Source organism: Macrobrachium nipponense, chromosome 18, assembly GCF_015104395.2.
Source record: "Macrobrachium nipponense isolate FS-2020 chromosome 18, ASM1510439v2, whole genome shotgun sequence".
Lineage (NCBI taxonomy): Eukaryota > Metazoa > Arthropoda > Malacostraca > Decapoda > Palaemonidae > Macrobrachium > Macrobrachium nipponense.
This window is the reverse complement of record NC_087211.1, coordinates 67,561,629-67,578,951: the sequence shown is the minus strand read 5'-3', so window position 1 is coordinate 67,578,951 and position 17,323 is coordinate 67,561,629. Positions and strand designations below refer to the sequence as shown.

Sequence of the window (17,323 nt, the reverse complement as noted above, 5' to 3'; positions counted from 1 at the left end):
TAGAAAATCTGCTGGCTTAGGTAAGTTACAGAATTTTTATTTCGTAATTATTATAGGAGTTTATATTACTTCTCGAAACAAGTCTGAATAAGTAAGTTTATTATTAAAATACTGTATATTGCTCATAAGTTCATAGACAAGGCACTATTCAGTATCAACAGTTTTTTTACTGCAACATTACTGATACTTAATAGAAATTATTTAATAGAGCTATAGGTGAATTGTTTTTTTAGTTATGTATTTATTATGAAAAGATTTTGTAGAGGCGCTTATATTAGCTCTGGGTCTTTTAAAAAATTATTTAATATAACTCATTTACTAGGAAGTGTTAATTTTTTTAATGCAATGCCCATGCAGGCAAAGGAAATTGCACACGAATCACAGAAGCTATTACTGTGAAACTATACTGTACTAATATTTCTAAAGTTCGCTATAGAGAAGACTAATAATGTCTAAAACCACCAGCTTGTTAGCAAAAGGCACCGGTTACTGTAATATTTTTTTTAAAGCAAGGAAGAATAAGGGTACATTAGTATATTCTGAAATTATATATTGCTTTAATTACCGATTCAGTTTCCAATCGCGTAGGGGAATTGATAATTTAAATAACTTTTGAAAATTAACACAGCGGTAACTTTTTATTTTTATTACAGGGTTGCGGTATGGAAAAGATAAATACGTTAACATTTATTTTTATTACAGGGTTGCGGTATGGAAAAGATAAATACGTTAACATTGATAAAGTTTAAGGTAATTAAGATTATCAACCCAATTACATTAAAAATACCAGAAGAAAACTTTGACATCCGATTCCACCTTTCCACCTGCTGTTTGAAAGTCCAGAAGTAAAGGCTTAGAAACCCCTTCATGGTCGACTACAGCGTAGAAGCAATAGAACCCTTCTGCGTTGACTACAATGGGAGGGAGTAGAGCTTACGTCTACTTAAATTGAAGGGAGCATAAAGCCCAACAACGTTCTCTACACTGGCGTAAGTGAGCTTGTGTCTGCTTAAAATGAAGGGAGGAGAGAGCTGCTAATTTTCTCTACACCGGCGTAAGTATCGTAACTTACTCATGTAAATAATGGAACTAAATAAGTAAAATATACTGGAATTAAATTAAAATATAATAAAATATTTAATACTGGAACAATGTTTTTATTTAATGACCATCCTGATGGTTGTTAATACAAAATACATCGATCATCTGTTTGTTTCTCTTAAGTTTCTCTCTTCATGATGTTTTTCTTAATCTGATTTCTTTTAGGCCATGGTCAACCAAATTTTATATTTTCGTTGTCGTGGTCACGAGAGAATTACTCTTGTGTAGTATTATCTTTACTCCAAATCTTTTGTTATCCTTCCTCGTTGACGAAAAGGAGCTATGCCTCGTCATCGTCTACAGTTTGATACCTAGAAGGTTATCTACTTTCACTTTACCTCTGCTCCTTGTGTACAACTGGTCTTCTCCGGCAGTGTTTTATAATTTGCTTCATCATCGTCTTTCGGTCATCTAGTATACTTAACTCAATTCTCTAGTTTCTTTGTAGTTAGTTTAGCTAGTCTTCCTTTTCTCATCATTCACCTTCCATGTCTGGTTCCTCTGGTTATAGAAAATTAAAGGGCACCTGGTTTTAGATATCCTCCGCAACCTCTTCCAACAAACCGAAAAATAAAACGTGGAAAATTGATTTAATTTAAAAGTACAAAAAATAAGCATTTAGTACAAACTAAGTAAAGCTTAGGGGACCTAATAATTAGGCATCTTTAAAATTTAAACTTTTAATCATTAATTCCAGTAGCTGAGGATCAAATGATCAGCAACTATAATACTTAAGAAAACCAGTGTCACGTCACATTTTAAGTATTTGTAACTAAACCAATTTACTCGAGATTAAATAAAATACTTCCAAAACAAAACACTACTAGCCTGCAAAATTTAAGTGAATAAACTCCATCTATAACTATTCAATGTGAAACCTTCCTTAGTATATTTATGGGAAAACTGCCTTGATGACGAATAAAGACGTGCGCACACCTGAAAGTATAAATCAATTCTAACACTTTACTTTTCAAAGTAAAATAATTGAGCTAATTTTAAGCACTGGAGATAATGTCCCATAGAAATATTGGCTATTTTAATATTTAATATAACTACTGCTCTTTTACCCAATTAAAAAAAAAAACTTTCGTCTTAAGATTCTATCTCAACACTGAAACCTCATTGAAAAATTTGAAAAATCTAGCAGAAGGTTCAAGAAATATATATTGTAAATTATGGCAGCATTATTAACTTACTTTAAGGCTAAAATATTTACTTGTAATTTAAAAAGGTACAGTAAACAATAACTAGAAATGATGAAAGTGCCTCAAGTACAAGAACACCTAGTGACTTCAAGCCTTTTCATAGGGAAGGCTAAACCATTTATTAATCTTAGTATTAGTCTTCAATATTAATTCTTCACTGCAAGGAATATAATTACAAATGTATTACTTTTCGTTAAACTGCGATATTAGTGATATAATTGTCAAATATGAATTTGATGTATCATTTTTAATAGATTCCTACTACAGGCAGTGTCAAACACCTGTCTCTTTACCTTGTCTTAAGTAGCACTTAAACTTCCTGTTGTCTACGGTTTTCACAGAGCTATATAAAACTATTTTAAATTAGGATTCAAAGGAATCTAAAGTTACTATAATTCATCAAATATATTTAATGAACTAGAATGACCAATAGAATATCTCCCAAGCCACATCTTGCAAATATGAACATCACTCTACAAGATCTTTTCCTTTCCAACTGCTTAGAGAAAATGTTCTAGAGCATCAATTTCTGTACATGAAAATTTAAATTAACATCCTATAAGGAAAACAACTAACCAAGAATGTAAATGAAGATTTAAGTCGACAACCTATAAGGCAAACGACTAACCAAGAATGTCAAGGAAAATTTAACAGCCTTTAAGGCAAACACTAACCAAGAATGTAGGGGAAGATTAAAATTAACTACCTACATTGTCCACAACTAACCAAGAATGTAAAAGAATATTTATCATACCCTACATGGCAAAACCAACCAAGAATGTAAATGGAGATTTAAAACCAAGAATGTAAATGAATATATTAAAACTCACCAAGAATGTGAATGATTTAAATTAACAGCCTGCATGGCAAGCAAGCAACCAAGAACGTAAATGAAGATTAAAATTAACTGCCTACATGGCAAACAACTAACCAAGAACGTAAATCAAGATTTAAATTAACAGCCCACATGCCAAAACAACCAACCAAAAATTTAATGTATTTAAATTTAACATCTTATAAGGCGAACATTTAAATTAACAGCCTATATGGCCCACAAATAACCAAGAATGTATAGGAAGATTCAAATTAAACTAACCAAGAATGAAATATGCTAAGAAATTTAACATAACATACTTGGTCCCAGATGTTTACATCATTAATAAAACTCGTTCTGGTGTCCTATCAAAAAGGCTTTCTGGTGTTACTGGTTCACAAATTTACAAAAGGAATACTTCAATCGATTAAAGCCAAAATTTTAATATGAAATACATGAAGACTGTCCAGTTAGAGCCAAAGGCATTCTTGATAGCAGATAAACGAACTAGACTGACAATAAGAGCTAAAGGCATTCTTAATAGAATATCTAGACTTATGGCATTCCTAATAGGAAAAAAAAACTTAAGTTTCTTACCTTGAAGAAATTCAGGTAAATCCTAGTCATCGAAATTTCCTTTTAATTCATTAACCACAGTAACACCCTTCACCTTGACGTACTGAAGCGCATCTTCAAAGCACTTACTTCCTTCAAAATATAGCTCTTAACTAAAAATTTTCTAGGCGTAAACTATTGAACTTCAGTAACCACATGTAGGACTAACTTAGTACCCGTAACTGTACACGCCTGAAAAATAAAACTATTATTAAAAATACATTCTAATAAAGCGCATCAGGCAAATTTCTTTATACTACTATCAGAAGCTTTAAAATAACTGAAATACGTTACAATAAATTTTACCCCAAACTTATTTTGAATGCCCCTTTATTCTAAATTCTTACTGAATTACCTATATCTTCACATTCACAAACTAAGTTTCATAAAACAAATCCAACAATCTTCATTGAACTGTTCATTTAGGAAGTTTATCTATCCGCAAAATTAAATATTAAGAGGGGTCAGATATGAAAGCTATCCTTTTCACGTAAATTAATAGTAGACTGCTATTTTTCAATACGTTCAAAATAAAAACAAAATTGCATCTATCAGTTCCATAAGCATCATAAGAAGTCTTAACTCGAGATACTCTATTTTAAAAGGAAGGAAAACTCCAATCTGGCTACTTATTATCTTTGTAGTTTCCAGATGATTTCCTTTGTAGTTAACAAAGGTCATTCCGAAATAATTGTTCTACATCGTTCATTGCAGTAGTTTCAAATAGGTCCAGAATATTTTTCCTCAACAGTACTTTCACAGGAAAACCTTCCATCCTTCGAGACAATTCTCCAGTCCTGCAAGAAATTAGCAGAATTAGCAGCAGCTCCACAAGTATTTTACAGTGCACAGTCAGAGAAATCTCAGAGCACACATATTAGAATGGACTTACACAAATATCCCCGCTAAAAGAAGTAACAAGACTACCGTAGTTTCTATTACACGTTGACCCTGACACTTATATTATGTACTGTAAGTTACAGACTCCCCCTCCCCCCCTCTCTCTCTCTCTCTCTCTCTCTCTTTTGTACCGCGGGAACGGAACCCCCGCCGATATCCAGGGACTGCTTGTACACTAAATATTAGGTAAAATAAATCAAAAGAGCGGACTTTTCTATTCATCAGTTTATATTGTTTTTGTAAACTTGAATCACTCCTGTGTGAACTCCACATGTTGGAGTTGCAAAAAATTCTAAATCATCTTCGGAAGCATCCACATACCTTATGGCAAATTTCATTACTTTCGGCTACAAGGCGGCAAAATTGGTATTAAATCAAATGTAATTGTAGCAAGACTTTCCTCTTAGAGTTTGTGACGGCGACTAATTCCATGAAGATCTAAAGCTTTCACAGCAGCATGGGTAACAACTATTAAAAACCATAAATACACAGGACCAGGCACCAATTTCGTCGCCAGAATGTCTTATAACGTCTTGTCAAGGTATTCGAGCGACAAACTTTAGATATAGAATTTAGGTCAAAGGCCATGCGCAGGGACCAACGGAAACAGGACAGTGGAAAGGTTTGAAAGGTGTAGCAGGTAAGAAACCTCGCAGTTGCACATTGTTAGGAGATCGGTATGGTCTTGGCCTGCCACCTCGGTGGCCGCGAGTTCGATTCTCGGACATACCACTGAGGGGTTAGAGATGTGTATTTCTGGTGATAGAAGTTCACCTCGACGTGGTTCGGAAGTCACGTAAAGCCGTTGATCCCGTTGCTGAATGACTCTGGTTCCATGCAACGTAAAAAACGCCATACTAACAAAAATACGGTGAAAGGAATGAAACAGTTGCAGCTAGGGGTCGAGGGGACACTGCAAACCTACAGTGAACCCCAAGAGGTGCACTGACGGCACTAGCCACCTTTTTTTTTTTTTTTGGGGGGGGTTTTTTTTTTTGCGGGGGGGAAATGTCAAGAGGATGGTGTAAAAACTTTTGATATATCGAACAGAAGTCTCGAATTAGTTAAGTGGCGAGATTAAAGGATACACCAGTCAACAAATACCAATACAGTAGTGTGCATTGCAGAATGAATAGTGAAATCACTGAAGCCTGCGTGTTGACGTAAACAGTTTAGCTTAGAAAACTTTTATAGGTATGAAAAAAAACATCGTTTCAACTATCCCCTTTTATTGGGATTATAAGGCATTTAAACAGTTAACTTTGTTCTAGAGAACATTAAGTAATTACATGAAGCCTCATGGAAATCTGAAGATTAAGACCAGATCATTTCTGTAATACTGTCTTATCTGACCTTTTATATAGTATGCCAAACATTAGTGGTAAGTTGACAGACTACTGTAGAAATGAAAGCAGTCGTGTCGTAATCTTTAAAACCATTAAAATATTAATCCAGGTGGTATAGTGTCTTGTTCATACTTGATACTTTTGTGTTTTAATTCTTTTATACGGTTTGACTATTTGACATACGATTTAAAGGAAATCAGTTTTCACATTCTTTGGTTTGCAAGTAGTTGTATAATATGCATTTTTGTTTATATAATATGCATTTTTTGTGTGTCACTGTTCTTTTAAAAGGCCACTTTTAACACAGTCAAAATCATTGAAATATGGGACGTATTTAATATTCATAATTCTTAAGTAGGTTCGATGAAGAAAGGATGTGACTTTCATTCATAACGCAAATTAAATTAAACCATATTTCCTGAACAGCAAAAAATTCCTTGAGAAAAATACCGAGGGAAAATTTATATTAACACTAAGGCCTAGTCACTTGTTCAGAGGTTCTTAGTTCTTGTTGAAAGAAAACCATATTAGTTTCTCCGATGTTATTCTTTAATCAGGGACATTTAGATTATTACCGCGAGTCATATTGCTTCAAGAAAAATTATACTGCGCTATTTGCCTGACATACATTGTTCTTGAATGAGATTTTCCCAGGAATCGTTTGGTTTACAGAGATCTTAGAATTGGAATAAACATCCGGCATTTGCTTTTTGCATTTAACCTCGTTACTGAATTCAAGCCATATCTGTAAAAATTTAACTTTATATTTACTTGGATAACATTTGACTAAGCTATTCTAATATCTAACAAAACCTTCGTAGCCGTTTGTTTCAGTGAACAGCAACCTTTCAGTTTGGACCAAACTGGAGTTCATTTGTTTTAACATCAAACATCTTACAATCTTTGATAAGTGCAGACCTGTTGATTGAACAATTTGTTCCTTTAATTCCTTACAGAGCGTTTCGAAGGGAGGTAGTGCCACTAGTGCCTCATGCGGTGCACTGTAGGCATAACTCAAGGTTCTTTGCAGCGTCCGTTCGGCCCCTAACTGCAACACCTTTCATTCATTTTACTGCACCTCTATTCATATTCGCTTTCTTCCATCTTACTTTTACACACTAACAATAGATTCATAGTGCAGCTGCGAGGCTTTCCTCCTCTTACACCTTCCAAACCTTTTGACTGCCAATTTCAGTTTCAGCACTGAATGACCTTGTAGGTCCCAGAGTTTGGCCTTTGGCCTAAATTCTATATTGAGTCTGTGTTCCTACCTATCTACAGCTCGTGCATCATTAATCTGGTTATTTCACAGCAGAACTCACTAACATTGGAACAGCAATTTAAGGTGCAAATTAATTATACTCCCTTTTCCATGTATAACAATTTAAAATAGCAGGGATAAAACAGCAGCACGGCACCTGAGTTACACACCCAAAAAATAAACCTTAATTTCGAGATAAACTATTTCCATAATTACTATACAAAACAGCAGCATATTACATATTCAAGAACTACTTCAAAGTTTAAAAGCCCTTTTGAAATTGCAATGACAATCTACAATTACCAATCAACATAGTCATGTGATTAATATATGAAATCGGACAAAACTTTCTGGATTTTAAAATCCTCAGATTTCACACAGCCATATCAAAGTCCACTACAGACCTCGGCTTCATGAAAGTCCACTACAGACCTCGGCTTCATGAAAGTCCACTACAGACCTCGGCTTCATGAAAGTCCACTACAGACCTTCGGCTTCATGAAAATGTCCCAACTACAGACATCGACTTCATGAAAGGGTCCCACACCAGGGACATCGACTTCATGAAAGTCCACTACAGACATCGACTTCATGAAAGTCCACTACAGACATCGACTTCATGAAAGTCCACTACAGACATCGACTTCATGAAAGTCCACTACAGACATCGACTTCATGAAAGGTCCAACTACAAAGACATCGACTTCATTGAAAAGGTCCACTACAGACATCGACTTCAATGAAAGGTCCACCTAACAGGACATCCGAACTTCATGAAAGTCCATACAGACATCGGACTTCATGAAAGTCCACTACAGACATCGACTTCATGAAAGTACCAACTACAGACCATCGACTTCCATGAAAAGTCCACTACAGACAGCGAACTTCATGAAAAGTCCACTACAGACATCGGACTTGCATTTAAACGTCCCACTTAACAGACAATCGACTTCATTGAAGTCCACTGACAGACATCGACTTCATTAAAGTCCACTACAGACCATCGACTTCATTTAAGTCCACTACAGACATCGACTTCATGAAGTTGATCTTCATGAAGTCCACTACCAGACATCGATCTTAATGAAAGTTGAATCTTCATGGAAGTCCCACTACAGACATCAACTTCATGAAGTTGATCTTCATGAAGTCCACTACAGACATCAACTTCATGAAGTTGATCTTCATAAAGTCCACTACAGACATCAACGTTCATGAAGTTGATTCTTCATGAAGTCCAACTACAGACATCCAACTTCATGAAGTTGATATTCATGTAAGTCCACTACAGACATCAGCTTCATGAAAGCCCACTACAGACATCAGCTTCTTGCTTTCATGGATCATAAAAATCTTAACCAAAACCCGAGTAAGTGGCAACTTTACCTCTTACCAAGTTTTACTCGAGATACATCATTTTACACGTGCCAAACTCCTCCCTTACCTAGCAGTCTTTTCGTCAATAAAAAATTATCAACTAAAGCATACCTGATAATTCTAAGCCCACATTTCCGCGGTAACCGTAGAAAGAAAGAGAAAATAGGAAAGAGAAGAAAAATGAAAAAAAGATGGGACAACTAAGTAATGGCAGTTGACGTTTTCCTATGTTATTTTTACCTGCTGAACAAGAATTTAAAGCAATATCTATTCGGTCGACTGTAATTAAACCATAAATTACCTCTGAAGACTACATGACAGTACAAGGGGTACGATGTATCAACTACAGAGTTCAAAGGAAATAAATAACAGATTATTTACAGTCGACTGGAAAAATATTACCTTAAACTCTTGTCAAGTAAGCAAAATAACATAGGAAATCGTCAATTGCCATAGTCTACTTCGACTGAACAATCTTCGAAGTGTTGGTTCAGGGCCTTGAAACATAAACCGCCATATTTGAATGCTGGTAGGGGGTGTGGGATACGTAACTAACAGGGAGCCTTATGTCCGATAAAGGGGTGGGGGGTACCGGAATAGGAAGGCAGAGGTACGAGTTGGTAAAGCCACGCTGGGATATGGTGGTAAATAGTTCCCAATAAATATCACGATATCAAAAACACTAAAAAACAATATAACAAAGTACATAAAGATTAGGAACCTTACCTTCAAGAGGTGGAGGATAGAGTTCAGCAGCCGCTTTCACGAAGGCATGGAGCCTCGTACGTGGGGGTCGTGGAAAGGGATTTTAAAGTACGCCACTGCCGTGATCTTGACAGTATATTACCAACCTGTTATACTGGCCCCGAGTAATTGGCTGAAATGTTCTTATAACTAACGAAACAGTTAACACATGTACGGCGTAGAGTCGAGAGAGTCGAGTTAGTAAGGTACCGAGGGCCCGGAGGTGTGGAGGTGCCTGGGAGTGCTCGCCATCTGGCTGGTTGATAAGAAGTGAGACACTGGCAAGTTCGTCAGGAGGAGGAAAGGGGGGGGGGGTAAATATTCACGTTTGTGAAAAAAAAAAAAACACGAACACTGTATTGTAATGGGTGGGCAATATAGGAAATGAGGAAGGCCTGTTTGGGGGTAATCGAACTTGACAAATGTTGAGTGAAATCGTACAAACATAACTTCTTTTATGTTTATGAAACCAAAGTTATCGTGCATTATTAAAAGTAAAAAATATTGCAATGAAACCTTACAGTAGGGACACATTTTACATAAGAGCTAATAATGCATACATACATGAAAATATATATTATATACATACACGGTTTTTTTACATCTGGTATTTACACATCTGGTACTTAAGTATAAATTATCAAGTACAAGTCTAAGACCATTTTAGTGAATAATGAATAGAATATTAACAAGTTTCAAGGATCAGAGTGGCCAGTTCAGGGGGTGATTGAACATAAATGTTGAAGAAAATTGTAAAAATTGTGTAACCTAACCAGTGGGCTCCCATCCCCATAGCCTCCCTTAAAGGAAGGCAATCTTAGAAGTGGAACATATAGGTTAGGATAGTAACCAAACCAGCCTAACCTAGTAGAATGTGTTACCTGACCGGGGGGGCTCGGGCCCCCCGATACCCCCTTAAAGGAAGGTAATCTTAGAAGTATAACATATAGGGTTAGGATCGTAAGCTAACCACTAACCCTAACCTTAGTAGAAGATGTTGCCTGGGCGGGGGGGGGGGGGGGGGGGTGGTGACTTCTTAGAAGTTACTGACCGGGGGCGTAACCCCCCTTAAAGGAAGGTAATCTTACAAGTAACATATAGGTTAGATCGTACCTAACCAACCTAACCTAACAGAAACATGTTGCCTGACCGGGGAGGCCCTTCCGTACCCCCCTTAAAGGAAGGTAATCTTTAGAAGTGTAACAGAGGGTTACGATTGTAACCTACCATCCTAATCTAAAAGAACAAGAAATTGTTATGGGTCAGACAGGCATGTAAAGGTGAATACAGAAAAAAGGGAGAAAAAATGCGTGTGTGAATTGGAATGTCTGTAAAATTAAAAGATGTAATTCCAATTTCACGAAATATGTAATACCATCAATTTCAAAAAATTTAATACTATCAATTTCACGTCATTGACAGAAAGGTCTCGAAACTTCCTAAACCGCCTTCTAGTCCCACCCTTCAGGAGACTTTCAGTGGCCGGCCCTCAATTGTAACGTAATATTGTAAGTTATATAAAAGGCAACATTAGTGAAGTGAGAAACAAGTTCAGTGCACATATTAAAACAATACTATAAACGGAACAGAAATAAAAGCTTGAAATATTACAAAATTACAAAAACAAATGAGAAGGAATACATGTAACAATGCATGAACCTCTCCAAAAACCTATCGCAACGCAGGGTTAATAATGCATCATGATTGGTTAAATACATGTAACCCCCTACAAAACCCCCATCAATTTATCTCCTTAGGAAGTTTGTGTCTGAACTAAAAGCTCCCCTTATATCTCGGCGCATGCGCAGTAGGATTAGCGCATGCGGTAGTAGGATTCGGCGTCATAATAGCAGTAGCAATAGTGGATTTTGGCTATGTAACGGCTCCATTATTGGTTTATTTATAGCTTTATTTAAGCTTGTATTTCGTGTTTCAAATGTCATAAATAAGAGGAAATGACACAATAACGCTACAAAACCTTCCCCCAAGTGTTTTACCCCACCCAAAACCCCGCATCCCCGCGGGTATTATTTTATTTATGGACATTAATAATGTAGCGTATTTTAACTTAGTTCACTATGTTAAGAAAGTGATAACAAAACACTTCTTCTCAGTACATTATTGTCGCTAATGCATACTTAGAGAAAAAAAAATTAAGTTTTTACCTCGAATTTTCGTAAGTCGGGAGAGGTGTTTCCTGTACGGTAATGTTTATTTTTAATGAGCCCTCTAACTTACTTTCTTACGCAAACAAAAGCAGTTCCAGTTACTCATTATTATTGGCTGAGGTGTGTGACATCGTTATGAAGTCATGGGTTTTTCATAACCATTTCAGCGGAGTAATAAAGTTACCTGTCCAGTGTCCAGTGGTATCCTTGTTTGACTGAATACTCGAATAATGAAGCAAAAACAGGCATTTTGTCTTCCTGTAGGTATGGCAGAGGTATGGCTGGCCCTTCTGGCATTAATTTGACAGACCTTCGATTTCCTACCGATTGTTTGCAGTGCAATGTGGGTTACGGTGAATTTTATCATTATTTGTCTAGTGGTGGTAAAGAAGTTGATTGAATATGCTCAAAGACAATTTAATTCTAAAGAAAAAAAAATGCGAGTGTTGTGGAGCTATTTGTCAGCGTAAGCGATGCGACACCCAAATCCATCCGCCACGGTAAGTAGCCTTACTGTAACCCCCGTGGCCAGCGCGTGCAGCGCAACATTACCTCTTGCCAGAACATGTTGGGCTTGCCAAGAATCTTTAAATAAGCGGATAAGGTGCGAAGCGCCGTTCCGCCACGGCCTTACTGACAGCACACACACAAATCAATAGTCGCGGATATGTAGTCGCTCCCTACTTGTTGTTGTTTTGGTATCGCCGCCATATTGGTTTTGGTGTTCTTCCCCGATTTCGAGTGGGCCCGCGAATCTGTAAGTGCTCCAGGGATAGGTCCATTTTTATATGTTTGAGTTATATTTAGGTTTTTTTTCCTCCATTTTGCCCTGTTTTTACCTACTTTGTCTCCCCCACTCCAAAACCCCGCTTCCCAAGGAGGTTCCCAGATTGTTATCTATAGGGGGAGGGGTGGTGGAAGGATAAGTATTCATTTGCGATGGAAATAAACCTCAAAATCATTCAAATCACATCATAATACAACAGAAAAACCTATATTTTATGTTGAAAGCAATTAATGTCCATAAGTAAAATAATACCCCGGCATTCCCATTGGTCCCCCTTACCGTAGGATACAGTTGAACAGAATAATTCGCCCAAGTGTTTTACCCCACCTAGAACCCCGCATACCCATCGGTCTCCCTTACCGTAGGATAGAGTTTCAAAAGGTAAATTACACGTTAATTACAGCCTGCCGAAAAAATATCTTAAATTCTTGTTCAGGAGGTAAAACTGTGTAGAAAAACGTCAACTGGCATAGTCTAGTTCGCCGCGGAATAAGGGCTTAGAATCTACCTGCATACCTTGCTAAAAGCAGTAACGAATAGATGCCGTATCACGGGAATGGATCTACATTTGGGATTAAATTTTTTTTTAAAATTATCATTGCCCAGTTGTCAAAAATTCCCCTCTTTCAGGTGCCTCCATGCCAGGTGTAAACCCGATCACAGCCTGCAACAGTTAAAGGTCCACGAAACAGCCTAACTGTTACAGAAGCGCTAGCTTAAATCCCTCTAAAATTTATTTCAAATTTTCATTGGGAAATATTTACAGAGAGGCGGCGCTATGTTAGATCCAAACCACAACTACTTCAACCATGTATGAACCACTTATGGTTGCCACTTACCGCTCAATTATTTTAATTAACCTACTATTTAATTTTAAAGCGATCTTGCAAACTAGCGCGTTTTAAAGTGTCAAATGGGGTCTTTGGGTAAAAAAACTTATCTTGGTTTTCGAGTAAACCACCAATTGTATTTTTTTAGTTGTCCAATGATTTGACACCTGACCATAAAAAAATGACAATTGAAAGTTTCGGCAGGATCCCACCTTTTTATATCTAGATTTACGCCAAAAAGTTTATGCCCAAACTGAGCCATACCTTACAATTGCCGGTGAATTTTAGTTACTATATTTTATGAAACATGAAGACAACTCCCCTGTAATACAAAGGGGTTTTAATTACCTATAACAATGAGTAGAGATGCTCTGTTTAAAGTTATGTCAAATGCAAAACAATTAAGTATGGAGTCAAGAGCACACTCCAAGAAAATTTTAACTTAAGCACCGGACTTAAGATATATTCGGACACATTTTGGTTAGATTCGGGAAGGTAACTTACCCCACTGCTATACGATGCATACCCTACTAACAAGGATATTTTGTAGTAAAAGCTGAAATCTCATTTCACATAACAGTGTTATGAAACAAAATGCAGTCTACAATTTAATTTCCACGGATATCCAGATTAATTGCAATGTTGTATTACTCTATTATAACCCGTAGTTTTCTCAAACTTGGTAATAGTTTGGAAATGCCTGCCACAACAGTTACGAAATTAAGTTTGCCGTAAAAATCAAATGCATTTTTATTTATATAACGTAAGGTATCAAATGCTACAATCTACGACGTATACCTACGCTGCAATGTCGGCATCTTCCCTTGCTTTTCAAACTCTTACAGAAATTCCAGAATGAATTACAAATACCCTATGGCATCAAGCTTTCGTGGTATCAAGGTTAATTATATCCATTTCTTCTCTTCTGCCTTTTTTCCTAAAGGCCAAAGCCTATAGTACTGTACCTAAACATTCTTAACGTGGAAGACTAAAACAACTTCTGTTGCATACGAGGGAAAATAATACTAGGCTTAGTCAACAGGCTAGACTCAAAAATGTTCAACACCAACTTAACCTAAAAACCTAAAACCTATATTATAAAATTCAAATATGAAACATTGCACGAGAAACATACCTTCCAGAATATGCAAAACGTGAAACCCAAATTAACCGCCAGCAGATCAACAAAAGTTTTCAAAAAGTGGTAATTACCCCTGAGGGCTGAGTCTCCTTTACATGCCAATGGCACTTCAAAAAATTCCAAAATATTCACAGACTTCCATATCTCCAGTAAAGAGTGGAAAAAATCGCCTCTCTTTGATTGACTGACAAAAATCAAGGACTCTCTAGAGACACAGTGATACTGAAAACAGGGTCGTGCGTCTCGCAAACAATAGTGACATCTGTTGGTGATGTGGAAAGCTGTCAAGAAAGAAAAAAGGAAATGAATGACCTGAACAAAAATGAAAACGTAAATGAAAACCGAGTTCTGGAAATCAAAGATCAAAGAGTTTTATATCATTATTTAGTATTCATTTACGTATTATTTAGTATCAAATTATGCACTGAGGTGTGTTAGACGACAATCTATAACCCAAAAACGCAACTGGTACTTCGAAGACTATGCTTGACTTACATGAATGTGTTTTTTTTTTTCATTTTATTCGACGTGAATCTTATACTCAAAAACAATTAATCTACCCTTTTCATTGTTTCGTCTTACAAGGAGAACACAAGGAGAATAAATCACTTCACAATATACGGATTAGGATTTGGATTTTATGCTTCAACATTTCAGTATTTTTGAAGATTGCTCGTATATATATTGACTGTGTGAAGAGATATATGAGGGAGTTGGCATTGAGCGAGGAGGATGCACTGGACCGAGGGAGACGAAAGAATGTGTTGAAGAACCATTACAGCGACCCCAAATAGGGACAAGCTTGTAGAGAAAGAAGGAGCGGAAGAAGCTGTTATATGTGTTGGTGTATATGCACATATGATTTATGATTCACATTAAAAAGGTAAGCTCTTGAACCATTTTATTACCTATCTCATCACGCGTAAACGTTCCGAGTCCTACTTATGCAAGCAACAGCCAGAAGTCAATATACCGCTTAATTCTTGATCATGAGTTGGTACTTGAGGCGTGTTAGTCATCTACTTGCGAAGTAATTAGCTCAGTTCAGTTCAAGCAAGACTTCCGGTGCTAAGGCAATGATCAATGCATTTGACAGGAACGAATGTATTAATGTAATCCTTATCATAGAGATTTTGGCATTCCAAACCTTTTTAAGCTGTTAATTAAGTGCGTATAGACCATGATACCTTTGGTGATTAGTTTACGACAAGCAATCATCATGATTATTTAACAAATAATATTCTTGCCACTATTTCTATAAGAACGTAATCAAGTATCGTTGATCGAATGTTGATTATTTAATAGAAAAAAATGCACAGGGTATTATAACAATTGTAAATTTTATTTTGGAAACCGAATCTGAGATTTTATTTGACCTATTATCCGCTGGGCTCACTCAATCGGTGTGTGTGTGTGTGTGTGTGTGTGTGTATGTGTGTATGTGTGTGTGTGTGTGTGTGTGTGTGTGTGTGTAGCTTCCGATTTCAAGAGTGAACCCAAGGTCTCAAGAATACCAGGTCAACCTACCAACGACGATAAATGTGTCCTCTACTGTGCAGTGCTTGACCATTCTTCGATTCCCTCAAACATTAACCTTAGATCTCTCTTTCTTCTCCTATGATCCTGAGTCATACTGCTTTTCCTCTGCCTTAAAATTTACGAATGTTCTTTGCTGACAAAGCGAAATGATACTGAACTAGACTGGTTTTTCTGTCTATCTCATAAGTGGCTGTGGAAAAAGACGTAATTTAACAAGGTAAAACTACTGGCTAAACTGAATTAAAACACGCTATAGTAGCATGGGAAATGATGAAGACTTTGATAAGGGTGTAGTAATTCAGTCTAGCTAATCACTGTGTTTAGAAGAACAAAGGATATGACTGACATTAAACAATACACAGGAATACAAGAAGGATAAGAACAAAAATTCTTATCTACGAAGATTTTACTTGAAATGGGGTAATAAAGAAAGATAAGCTCATTTATTATATATATATATATATAATATATATACATATATATAGATATATATATATATATATACGATATATATATATATATATATATATTATAATAAACGTCGGTATTCGTGAATGAAATAACACGGAATAAATATAATGTAAAATCGTAAAAAAAATAATTCCGGTATTATAAAAGGTTATAAAATCACGCTACAGGTGTCGAGATAGCAATAATTATTTTCAAAAAAATTAAATTTTTTATTTATCTATCTATTTTTTTTTTATTTTTTTTTATTTATTTAGTTTATTTATTTTTTTTTTTTTTGCCATCATGACGTGGCATCCGACTAATAACTTGTTCTAAAACTTTCAAACATTCTTAGCAGAGAAAAAAGTATCGGCAGTAAAAGCAACAAAATGGAAAATATCCCCCAGGGTATTTACTGAATGAAAAAAAAATTTTTAGCTAGAAAGATTAGGTTTCAAAATCCGAAAGAAACAGCAAAAGAAATAGCAACGTGAAATGGAAGGAGGAGGAGGGCAGAAAATCCCTTTCGTTTCCCGACTCGTTCATATTCCTGAAGGCAATTTTGATAACCCAAGTTCAGATGGAGGATCTCCTGAAATTTTCTTTTTTTCCCATAACAGCGAAAAGAGAGACTGTTTTTTTGACTCCCCGAACCAGATGAAAGATTTGACACCAACGAGTCTCGAGTTCCACTTTCTTTCCCTTTTTCCAAAATTGTTTTGGACAAAAGCCTGTTTTTTTTTTTTTAAATAAAACTTATTAACTCGATAACGAGTAAGGTGCCGTAAAATCGTTACAGGTTTGTTACCTTGGAAAATATACCTACGAAAGAAAAGTTTTTGTTACCTTACAGGTATGGTGTATGGTCCATTTAAATATTAAGATTCCGTGTGGTTTTGGCTTATACGTACTACATTATACAATGAAGATAAAAGCGTTGTCTCTGTGTAATACAAATACTTGTATTGGAATATAAAGGTTATATCTTCTACATGTTGCAAACGAAACTCCAGACATTTGTGTATTATTTTATGAACAAATG

The 17,323-nt window shown here is 36.1% G+C and overlaps 1 long non-coding RNA gene across 1 annotated transcript in view; it reads right to left on the bottom strand.

Annotated features, from left to right (window-relative positions):
* Nucleotides 1-654: 654 nt before the first annotated feature.
* The window catches only part of LOC135196775 (uncharacterized), a 67,209-nt gene continuing 50,540 nt past the window's right edge, over nucleotides 655-17,323 (bottom strand). Inside the window, exons 2-3 of the long non-coding RNA XR_010310471.1 lie at nucleotides 3,718-3,927; nucleotides 655-1,653 (exon numbers count right to left, since the gene is read on the bottom strand). This is a non-coding gene — a long non-coding RNA (uncharacterized LOC135196775). The remainder of the gene's footprint in view (nucleotides 1,654-3,717; nucleotides 3,928-17,323) is intronic.